Below are 10578 nucleotides of genomic sequence, written 5' to 3' on the forward strand. Positions count from 1 at the left end.
TCCTTGAAGAACATTTGAACTATTTTGGATGCAAGTTTTGGGTTATTGTCTTATTGAAAGATCCAGTGAAGATCTTAACTCCCTCTATGAGCATATTTTTACAAGGTCACTTTCCACATTCTATCATACCTTTCAGTTTTTATGGTGCCGTACACCCAAACAAGGTTTCCTGTGGCTGAGGCTGCCACAGAATGATGCATCCCCCACCATGTTTAATTGTGGAAACCATCTTATAACGATTCAGTCTGAAGGAAAATGCAGTAGGTATGGAATGGCCAGGGCCACAGAGGAAACGGGTAGTGAGATTTATTCAGGAGGAGACAAATAGTTTAATTCATGCAAATAATTTAATACAAACATATCATAAACATGTAGAGAAACTCTCAAAGTGGTCCCCTCAGAACACAATGCTTTTTTTTTATTTATTTTTTTTAAGTAAGACCTTTCCAACAGGTCTAAAAGATCACATATTCAAAGTTTAAAACACATTACATTTCCAAAGTGTAAACACATAACATTTCCAAAGTATTAAAAACATTAATCAAAAAGCACATTACATTTCTGGAGTGTAAACATATCACATTCATTAAATATAACAGAATATTTGTTAAAACGCAGATTACATATAAACAATTCATTTGTCTTTTTTGTTTTGTGTTATTTGTTTTTTTCTGTTTTTTTCCCTCATTTTTTTTGCCTTTCTATTTTTCATTCTGTATTCTTTTTCTTTTCATTTTTTCCCTTCTGTACATTCTTTCAAGCAACTTGTCGACCCGATCTGTTGTGTCCCTTGGTCCCTGTGTGTGTTCCTGGTGTGTGTGTGTATGTGTGTGTATGTGTGTGTGTGTGGGGGGGGGTGCTTATGAATGACCTCACTTATATAACTTTCTCTCGTACTTAATTCTGGAAATGATCTGTTTCGTGGAAAACTTCTGTAAAAATGCTGCACCCACTTCACAGGAATTGAGTGCTGCAAGGACAGCTCCTTCTCCAATCGGACCTCCTTTAATGATGTCCTGGCATGATTTCTTCAGCACCTTCAAAGGAAAAAAAAGAAAGAAAGCTCAAAATTAATTTCTCAGGGCATTGTTTGTTGTTGCACCATTCTACCAAATCATGATTACTATTGCCATAATAGTATTAAAAACACAACAACAACAGTAATAATGAAACCATTTTTATACAGTACTTTTTATGACACCGACACATGCTTGAAAGGGGGAAAGAGCATAGATTGAATTGGGGGAAAAATCAAAGACCGATGAGCGAAGAAGTGAATTGGTACAAGCTTAACTGCAAATGCATCTCCATATGCTGCACATTATAAATAGAATAGCTAGTTTAAAAACCTTAAGTCTGTGTCTAGTTGTGGAAAAGCTTCAGGTGCATCATACTTATTCTGGTTTACTGGTATGCGAATCAACATATGTGGGTGAAATGGGGAAACAGTCTATCTACTCCTTTCTGTGTAGGCAATGGAGTTAGACAAGGGGGACTCTGATCTCCGGCACTGTTCAACCTCTACATAGACAACCTCTCCAAACAACTTGGGAGGTGTAAAACAAGATGTCTGATAGGAAACAAAGCTTCAAACCATTTGATGTATGCAGATGATATGTCACTGTTGGGTTTCAGCAACTCCTGAATGTATGCTCTGAGTATGGGGTTGAGTTTGATGTACAGTATAATGCAAAAAAGAGTGTTGTGTTGATATATAGAGCTAAGGATGATCATAAAGTTCTCTTTCCAATGTTTTACCTGTCAGGGCAATCAATATGTGTATCAAGCTGTACAAAATATCTTGGGCACAAGTTGGAAGATGATGCTGACATGTCCAAGAAAATAGATTGTTAGTAAGAAAAGTTTGTTCTGATGATGTGAAAGTAAACTTGTTTCATGCTTACTGTACTCCTATGTATGCAGCGCCATCATGGGTGAGCTACAAAAAAGACCCTGCGTAAACTCCAAGTAGCCTAATGAAGTAGTATAATAATTGCTTGAGGATATTGCTGAAAAATCATAGAAGTTGCAGTGCTAGTAAAGTATTTTGTGACTCAGGAATAAGTACTTCACAGCCTGTTGTATGTCCTGTTTTTGCATGTTTCTTTTAGTTGTATTTCAGATGTCGAATGTTGACAGTATTCATGCATCCCCAAACCATGTCAGTCCCACTACCATGCTTGAATTTTGAGAGGATTTGAGCCATCAAGGCCCCTTCTGTACTGGATTTTCATCTGGGGTGTACTGGGGTGTACTCACTTTTGTGGGCAATGTTAAAACATTAATGGCTGTATTTTGATTTTTTCTGAGTGAACAAAAATTGTAAGCGGCTATATATGTTGCTAAAAGGTCACTAAACATTGTGTCAAAGTGAAATTTCTTTAATGCTCTCCTATGAAAAGATATACTAAAAATGTGAGGGTTGTACTCACTTATGGGATATAGTGTATGTTAAGTTGAGTTGAATGGGAAATGGAGAGTAAAAAAAGGCTTACCACAATTTCCTCGGGTGAAAAAATTTTTCTCCCCCTGGCTGCACTGGGGCGCATCTCCTCATGCTCTTCCTCCTCCATCTTCTCCTCCTCCACCTCCTTCTCCTCCACATCATTGACCCCCATGAGGTCACCCAGCACTTCTGCAGCCTTACAAGAGCTTTTCTCTCTGTCTACCACTCTGTAAGGACATCACACATGGGAAATCATGAAATAAAAGAAATCACAAAATGCAACACAAACCAGACAGACAGGATATATCACAATAACTGATCCTTACCGATAACTCTTGGTGGCTGTGGTAGGTAGGTGGGCCATGAGGTCTGACAGGGGTTCCTTCATGGCAGGGACGTTTTCATGTATCTGGGTCACGGCGGACTTTCTCATGATCGTACATGTAAAACTTGTTGCCAGGCCTCCCTTTGTCCAGGCACTCTGGATCGCCTTGGCCACCTGACTAGACTCCATAGGTCTCCCTGTCCATGACAAAAACACCTCTTGCTCCTCAGATGCAGGACGGCAGTGGAGAATAAATGCCTTGACCTGCTGATAGGTCTTTATAGGCAGACAGACTTTGGCCGGGCCAGAATTGGAGGATGTCTTGTGGCGGGCTACTGAGACAACAAATGTGCCAGGAACCCTCTCCCTGGCATTCATCACTTGCTTAATTTGAAGATTGGCAACCACCCCTGACCTATTGGCATTGGCAATACAAATTGCCAGCATGAGGTGGTCCCGCACGATGACATAGTTCGTTTGAGTCATCTTCTGGGGCAAAGCCCCAAGGAGCTCTTCGGCCTGCCGCCTGGCGGGACTGGAAAGGTACTGCCTGACCATCTCGGGCGTAATCATGCGGCCCAAATCCTCATCCATTTTCTGAAGCATCCTCTGTTGGGAAACCTTCCGGTAGGAGGTCAACCACCTCCCCACCCGCTCCTGCGCTGCCCTCACCTCTTCACTCTTTTCACAACCGGCTGCCAGCTGGTAAGAATACCAGCTCTTAATACTACATAAATAGGACTTCACAGTCCCAGGCAAAAAACCTCTGTTTTTAACAACCCCGAGGAGGAAGTCTTCCTGTATTTTTGTTGTGTCCAGCAAGATCTTTGAGTCGTTTGCCTGGTCCAAGACCTCGCATATGTGCTCTACTTGCCGTCTGTGCTGCTTAGAGCATTTTTCTGTTTTTAGTCCCCCATCGGGGGATTTTAACCAAATTTCAAACTGCCTCATTTCATTTGTTGTCTCCCTTGTTTTTTTTACTTTTTTCCGCATGTAGTGTGCGTACATGGCACTTGTTTTGGACAGCTTGTGGGACTTAACTAAGTGCTGGCCCATCTGTTTCCGTGCCTTCCCACATTGTGGGATGGGACACGTTTTGGTTTTGTGGTAGTCTGTAAATTTAGGCGAATTCACCCGACTTCTCGGGTTGGCTGGTGGTGCCTTTTCCAAAGAGGCCTCCCAAGAATAGCCATGGGCTTTGCGTAAATGTCTTGGGATATGAAACATCTTTTTGCCACATCCTTCGACAGGGCATTTTCTTTTGGATCGCACCCTTGTCGTCGTTACAGCTTTTGCGACCTCCTCCACGTTCAACTTCTTGGGAGTGCCCCCTTCTGGTGCCCTTTTGCGCCCCTTTGCTCTTGAAGGCCTTTTGTGCCTCTTCCCCTCTTTCATCTCCTCCACACTCTCCTCCTCCTCTGTGTCTTCTTCGTCCTCCTCCCGAGGGATGAACAGGTCATCACTCCCACTCCACTCACTGCCTGAAAAGTCACTGTCCATTTCTCTTCTGAAAGATGAAAGAGAAATGATAATTGAGAGAAATGCAATGATTTACAGTGCATACACATTTGAAAATTATTTGAAACAATTATGTCATAAAATAATATGCCCTTTTAGAAAATAATCTGTGTTGATGGTCTTATTTCAACCCAATTCCACTGCCATCCCATAGCTAAAATTACCCACATTCTTTTTGAGTTGGACACCTGTTATTCTCTATATGGGTAGTTCTATAAAACAAATGTAACTTAAGCTGACAATCAATGTGTCTTTATATTGTTTCCTCATCCTTTCATAGATATAATTTGTATATAATAATATACAACATATAAAAATACATTTTGATAGTAACATGGTTTTACTACTAGTTAATGTGTAAGACTTCAGATCCAGTACAAAAGTTGAAATTTTGAAATGCAAGGTTTATTTATATTGAACAGCAGACAAGTACACACCCAGGGTCAGCATTGATCCAACAGCACATACATTACTCTGAATTTGGGGTGCAGATTTTATTGTGTTTGGGTCTGGGTCCCTCAATTTCAAATGCAGTGCAGCCTGACAAAGGAAATAGTCTGGTGGGTTTCATTTAATTGCCAGTTGTGAGTTTTTGTTACTAAATAAGTCTTGTATATTTCCTAAATAACGGTTTTCAGTTAGATTTACATCAGGCTGTGCCGCTCCTCCCTCAGCTGGAGTCCCTGGCCTGTTCTCTGTTATAAATAGTTTTTTTCCCCTCATAAACATTGTGTTGTGAGGAGGGGCAAGATACTACTGTATGTGCTTTGCTGTTGTATGTCTGTACATTTTATGTATTTGATGATATCGACTATGTTGATATCGACTATGTTGATATGGCAATAAACTATTTGAACTTCAACTTCAACTGAGTGTAATTACTTTCCATCCCTGATGGTTTTTTTTTATTTTTTTTTTACTGAAGCTGAATATCAATAGTGCAGACTCAAGAATACAGGTGCAGTTCTACATTCTGCCCACTAGATAGCAACCCAAGACCACAAATGGTGCATAAAACAGGCTATGTGTTGGTGGTACTCTAGGCGACGCTGTGTTGTGGCCACCAATGACGTCACGACACCTGCCATAAAACCGCTAATAAACCCGAAGAAGAAGAAAAAGAAGAAGACACCTGACATGCGCATGTTTCTCTTTGAAAATCGTGAGCGGATTTAAGTGCAGTTTTAATTTGCAGCTGTGGCGGGCTGTTGCAGCGGTATAGGTGTATTTTTACTGTGTATTTGTTTTGAACTTGTATTAGACCACCAAGATAACACATTACTTAACACATTTTACGCATATTTGTTGTGAATTTCTTGGCTCGAGAGTACCAGACAAAGGTCCTATGATTGGCGAAATTGCCGTTGACCAACGTGGACAACAAAAAGCATTTTGCTATTAACCTGGACGACTGGAAAAGACAAGGTAAATTTAACATCTGTGTTTTGTTTCTGTGTAAGCCTATACTGAATAGCCTGTTTACGCGTCTTGGTAATCTATCTCGAAGATGTGCGTTTTCGTCGTAAAGCCTATAATTTCATTTTGGAAATCAGATGCATGGTAAGCCAGTTTTGCATTGCACTATTCATTGGCCCAAGGCTTCAGCTTGGGTTTTACGCTCTTGTAAAGTAGTGTGTATGATCAAATATGGTATTATGTTGTACCATACAAAATATAACATTATGTCGATTTTCACTACATGAGCTACGACACGTTTTGCTGTGCTTCATAAAATGCACGTTGTTGAGTTGTGTGTAGACCGATTATTCTTCTTTATTATCATTATCATTATCATCACCATTATTATTATTATTAGTAGTAGTAGTAGTAGTAGTAGTAGTAGTAGTAGTAGTTAATGGTGGTGGTATTGTTATAGGGATGTCTTTCTATCTATAGCAACTTTTAGACTGATAACTGGATCGGGCGGATATGACGATCTGTACAGCATACAAGTTTTCCTGTTGAGTTCTCCAGCGGTCTGTCTTCATCAACCATTAGAATGATCAATAACTGGGTCTTAAACATTCACTCCAGTGTTCATGTTCAGTGCGCATGCCGTATTAATTACGCACTGAAACTTGTGCCTTAAGTGCATCATCTGACACACAACAACGTTTTACACTGCTGCTGTCGGAAAGGCAATGCTCAGACTATTTCCATTCCTTGCTGTCTAAAAGGCAATGCACAGGCTATGTTCATTCATTGTAGTTTTCATTCATTGTGTTATGGTTTGCAAGTTCAGGACAGATGACTCAACTCCTTGTTTACAACATTGACAAACACAACTACACGGGAGAAAGTAATATGCCTTGAACTACATGATGTGACTACACTGACACTACAGTGATCCTCGTACATTAGCCTACCGGTAGTTTAGCTTAGCTTATCCGTAAACTATTTCTACCAGCATAACCTTCACTGTACTTTCTGATACAACAAGAGACAAGAGAAACATTTTGAACAGTTGTTGTTTATATCGCATGCATGTATTTGTCGATGTTATCAAGGTAAGCAAGATAGTGGATTGGTAAACTAGTATTTTCCCAGTAGCCCATGTTTGTCACATTATAACAAAACCTGAATTTGTAGCTAAAAAACCCCATAAATTATGTAATCAGATTGAACACAATGTACACTTCACAACCTCTGCACGTTATGTGTCTCTGTCTGCATACATATGACTGGCCATAAAAGCATTATGTTTTAATTCACATAACATTTCAAAATAGTCACATACCTCTTAGCAATCCTTCCATGAAAAAATGACATTCCCCTGATCTGGATGTAGTCTTTCTGTACAGAGTATGCCATTGGTTCATCAAATGATTCCAGAACCAAATGATTGGCTGTCAGTTGCATCAGAGAACATTCAAATATACTGTAAAGTCATAGGTATTCCCTGTAACTTTGCCAAACATATTGGCCAACAAGGAAAAAAAAGTGACACTGGGGGACTGGTCATGGGTCAATAAGTTTATTTAAAAGATGGCAGTGCTTATTCAATTACATACACTGCCAGGTGATTGTGGACGTGTGAATAATTAATTACTCTGTACGGACGCACCCTATACAGGGAGCAGTGAGGATAGTGCCATGCTCAGTGTCAACCTGTTAACCCATTTTATCCTGGAGACACAAATACGCAGCATACAGGCTCTCGAGATTGGAGGGAATTTATGAAAATTGTGGGTATGTTAGAGCTGAATGAACACATTGTAATGCAAAACAAAGTCCTAGCTTTTAAATGCAACTTATTTCTTGTTTGTATGTGCTTCGGAGGTTGAGATATTGATTAAATAGGCTTTCCCAAAAGGGGCTTAGGACTAAAAGGGTTAACTAAGTTAGGCACAAATGAAATTCTGTGTAAATGGTGTTAGACAAAACATTATGTCTCTGAAACAACAATGACGGTTAACTTTTTTGTTTTCTTCTAATTACAACATTGCTGTAGGCAAATGAACTTGCAGTTGACTCAGAGCAGCAGCACAGGCCAGACCAACAGCAGTACCGGCCTGAGAGCAGACCTTCTTCGATCTAGAATAGCCCATCCCAGCCCAGACTACAACAGTCCCAGAAGCAGCAACGATCCACAGCAACTGAATTTCTATGGTATGTATAGGCTACAGCTGGGTCATATCCCAAAGGTTTTCATTGAGGTTGATGGTGACCAGTCCATATTCATTCACTATATTCAGGTATTCAGCGTTGCTCATGTCTCATTGATTGCTGATGCCCATGATTCGGGACCCTCTCAAACACACATCTTTTATATGAACAGACTTCAACCTCCTTGAGAATTTCTTACTAACATCATCAATACAGTATAAGACCATGTGTGCTGTAATCAAAGCTAGTAGAGTAGAGAATCATTGTTTGGTCCCAGGGAGAAATTAAGGCATCAAGTTGCATACATACATACTAATATTTTAGTAATGATAATTCTAGTCATTTAGTTTAGTTACTTGCTTTGCTTTTTGTGCAGTCTTGTCTAGTCTTTTTCTTTGATTTATTTACTGATGTGATTTGAACACCTGGGGCACAGGTATACCTGTCTATAGACCCCTTTACTGTTTATAAACAGTATAGTGCGATCGGTTACGGTAGAAAGGGGCATTACCGTTACAGAGCTGACAAAAGCGAGAAACTTTGCATGATGCTTTCTTAGGACCCCCTCAATGATTTAAGCCTAGGAGCCCAACTGAAATATTCAATTAAAACTTCATTTAGGAGGGTTGTAGCTTTCATATGAGGGGCTCCTGACGTCACATGATTAATTGAAAGTATCCGGTATTGAGTAATCTGTAATGCAGGGGTGGGCAATTAGTTTGGCCCTGGGCCACATAGTGTGTAGAAAACTTAGTGAAGGACCAGATGTCGCAGGCAACTTGCCCGTGTCAATAATAAGAAATAAGTGTACACTGACATAACTTGTCAGCTTTGACATTCCTGCACATAATAGCTCATTATAAATTGTAATGCATTTAGATGTAGCCCATGCACTTGTTTAATCTCTAGGCCCTTGCTTTAAGTAGCCATTTTAACACTTTTGCTTGAATTTCGTATGAATTTAAAAGTTGTCTTTCATGTTAAGGCTCTGCTGGCCACATGAAATGGCCCTCGGGCCTGAGTTAGCCACCCCCATAACCCCCTCCCCCAACCCAGCTCCACCAACACCCCCACCCCCATCCATGCCCATCTCCCCATGTCTATTTTACCATGTAACCTGCTGGGCCACACAGCCACACACAAACACCTTTTCTGAAAACAATTTTTAGGATATACGAAGTAGCACAATACAGAATATATTCATGTCTTCTTCAGACAACATTTGTATGCATGTCTGTAAAGAGAAGACAGAATTGGGCTCAGTCAGCCAGATAAGAATAATGTAATGTAATAACAATGTAATGCATTATACAACATGAGATATTGTGTACAACATGTTAGAAAGTTATTTTCTGAGGGCTCCTAGGCTAGAATTACAACATATACCCCAAACAAACACCATACAAAATCTGGTGCTTTTGTCAGTTTCGTAACGGTAAAACCCTTAACCGACCCCCACTATATGGACAGATATGACGTAATTTGGCTGAGTGCGCTTCGTTGGAGCAGAATTGACCATGCACCATTCTGTGTGTGTGTTCACAAACGTTTTACATACAGCCTTCCCACTCCCTATTTTACCCATGCCTGCAGTTCACTGGGGCCCTGTCGAGAGAGCGCTGCCCATTAATTCTGAACGAAGTCTGCACCCCCTAGAATGCAATAACACCCGGAGTGGAGTCTCTCGTAATACCTCTCTGGTATTCAGTGATGACATGCATTCTAAACAGGTTTAATTGGTAGGAAGTAAATGGTGACCTATGTAGGCACCAGGGTGGAACTTGATTCCCCCCCCCCCCCACACCAGTCACTGTACTATACTATCTGGTTGAAGTGGTGCGTTAATGTACACATTTTAAGTATATCAGCTATTCATTTTTGAGTTACTAATTATACTATTTTGTTTGTTTCCATGCAGTAGCAAGTGAAAGAGCCTTCAGAAAGGGCAGCAGGAAGGAAGAAAATGTGTCAGAGGGAGGTGTCGCCCAGCATTACAGTCCGGTGATCAGCATACACATGCACAACCACGCACACACGCATACACACATGCTCATACACTTAAACATTTTCATTCAGTTTCCCAAACACACTGTGGGGAGAAAAGCCTAACCAAACATGTTATGAAGATAAACTACAGCCAAGAGACTTTTCCTTCATAATCAGCATGTGCAAAATGAACAGTTACTTGAAAAGAGCATGGTAGTGATGCATCAAAGTCTGTAACATTTATTTTGTCTGATGAAAGTTAATTGTTTCCCCTGCGGGTAGAAATAGTCCTGGCCACCTCATTTATGTCTATCTGCTTTTGGTAAATTAAGAAAAAAGGACATTGTACCTTTTGGCTGTTTTGCCACCAGGATTGAAAATAAACACTTCGCTTGGAGTTTCACTCTCCCTCTACTGTGCTGTGTGTGTGTGTGCGTGCGTGTGTTTCCACTCTACAAAAAGTACAGAATAGAGTTATTTAGTGCTGTGCGTATGTTTTGCCCCCCCCCCCTGATGATTTGAGAAGAGTGGTGCATGGTGATCTGTGTAGGCACCAGGGTGGAACTCTCAAAATGAAATATGCCTGTCAATAAATAACACGTTTTCATGCTGTACAACTCCACTCAAGGTAAACCACTTCACTGTGAAAAAAAACGATAGCTTTTTTTCCCTTCAAGTATTTTGCTGTTTTCACCTG

General features: G+C 40.5%; 1 long non-coding RNA gene across 1 annotated transcript; it reads left to right on the top strand.

The window, feature by feature from the left end:
* Positions 1–5407: 5407 nt before the first annotated feature.
* Positions 5408–10284, top strand: LOC134453761 (uncharacterized). Its single transcript, XR_010035732.1, has 3 exons — positions 5408–5714; positions 7741–7898; positions 9814–10284. It is a non-coding gene; the product is annotated as an uncharacterized LOC134453761 (long non-coding RNA).
* The last annotated feature ends 294 nt before the right edge of the window (positions 10285–10578 follow it).

The sequence above is a fragment of the Engraulis encrasicolus genome, chromosome 8 (assembly GCF_034702125.1).
Source record: "Engraulis encrasicolus isolate BLACKSEA-1 chromosome 8, IST_EnEncr_1.0, whole genome shotgun sequence".
Taxonomy (NCBI): domain Eukaryota; kingdom Metazoa; phylum Chordata; class Actinopteri; order Clupeiformes; family Engraulidae; genus Engraulis; species Engraulis encrasicolus.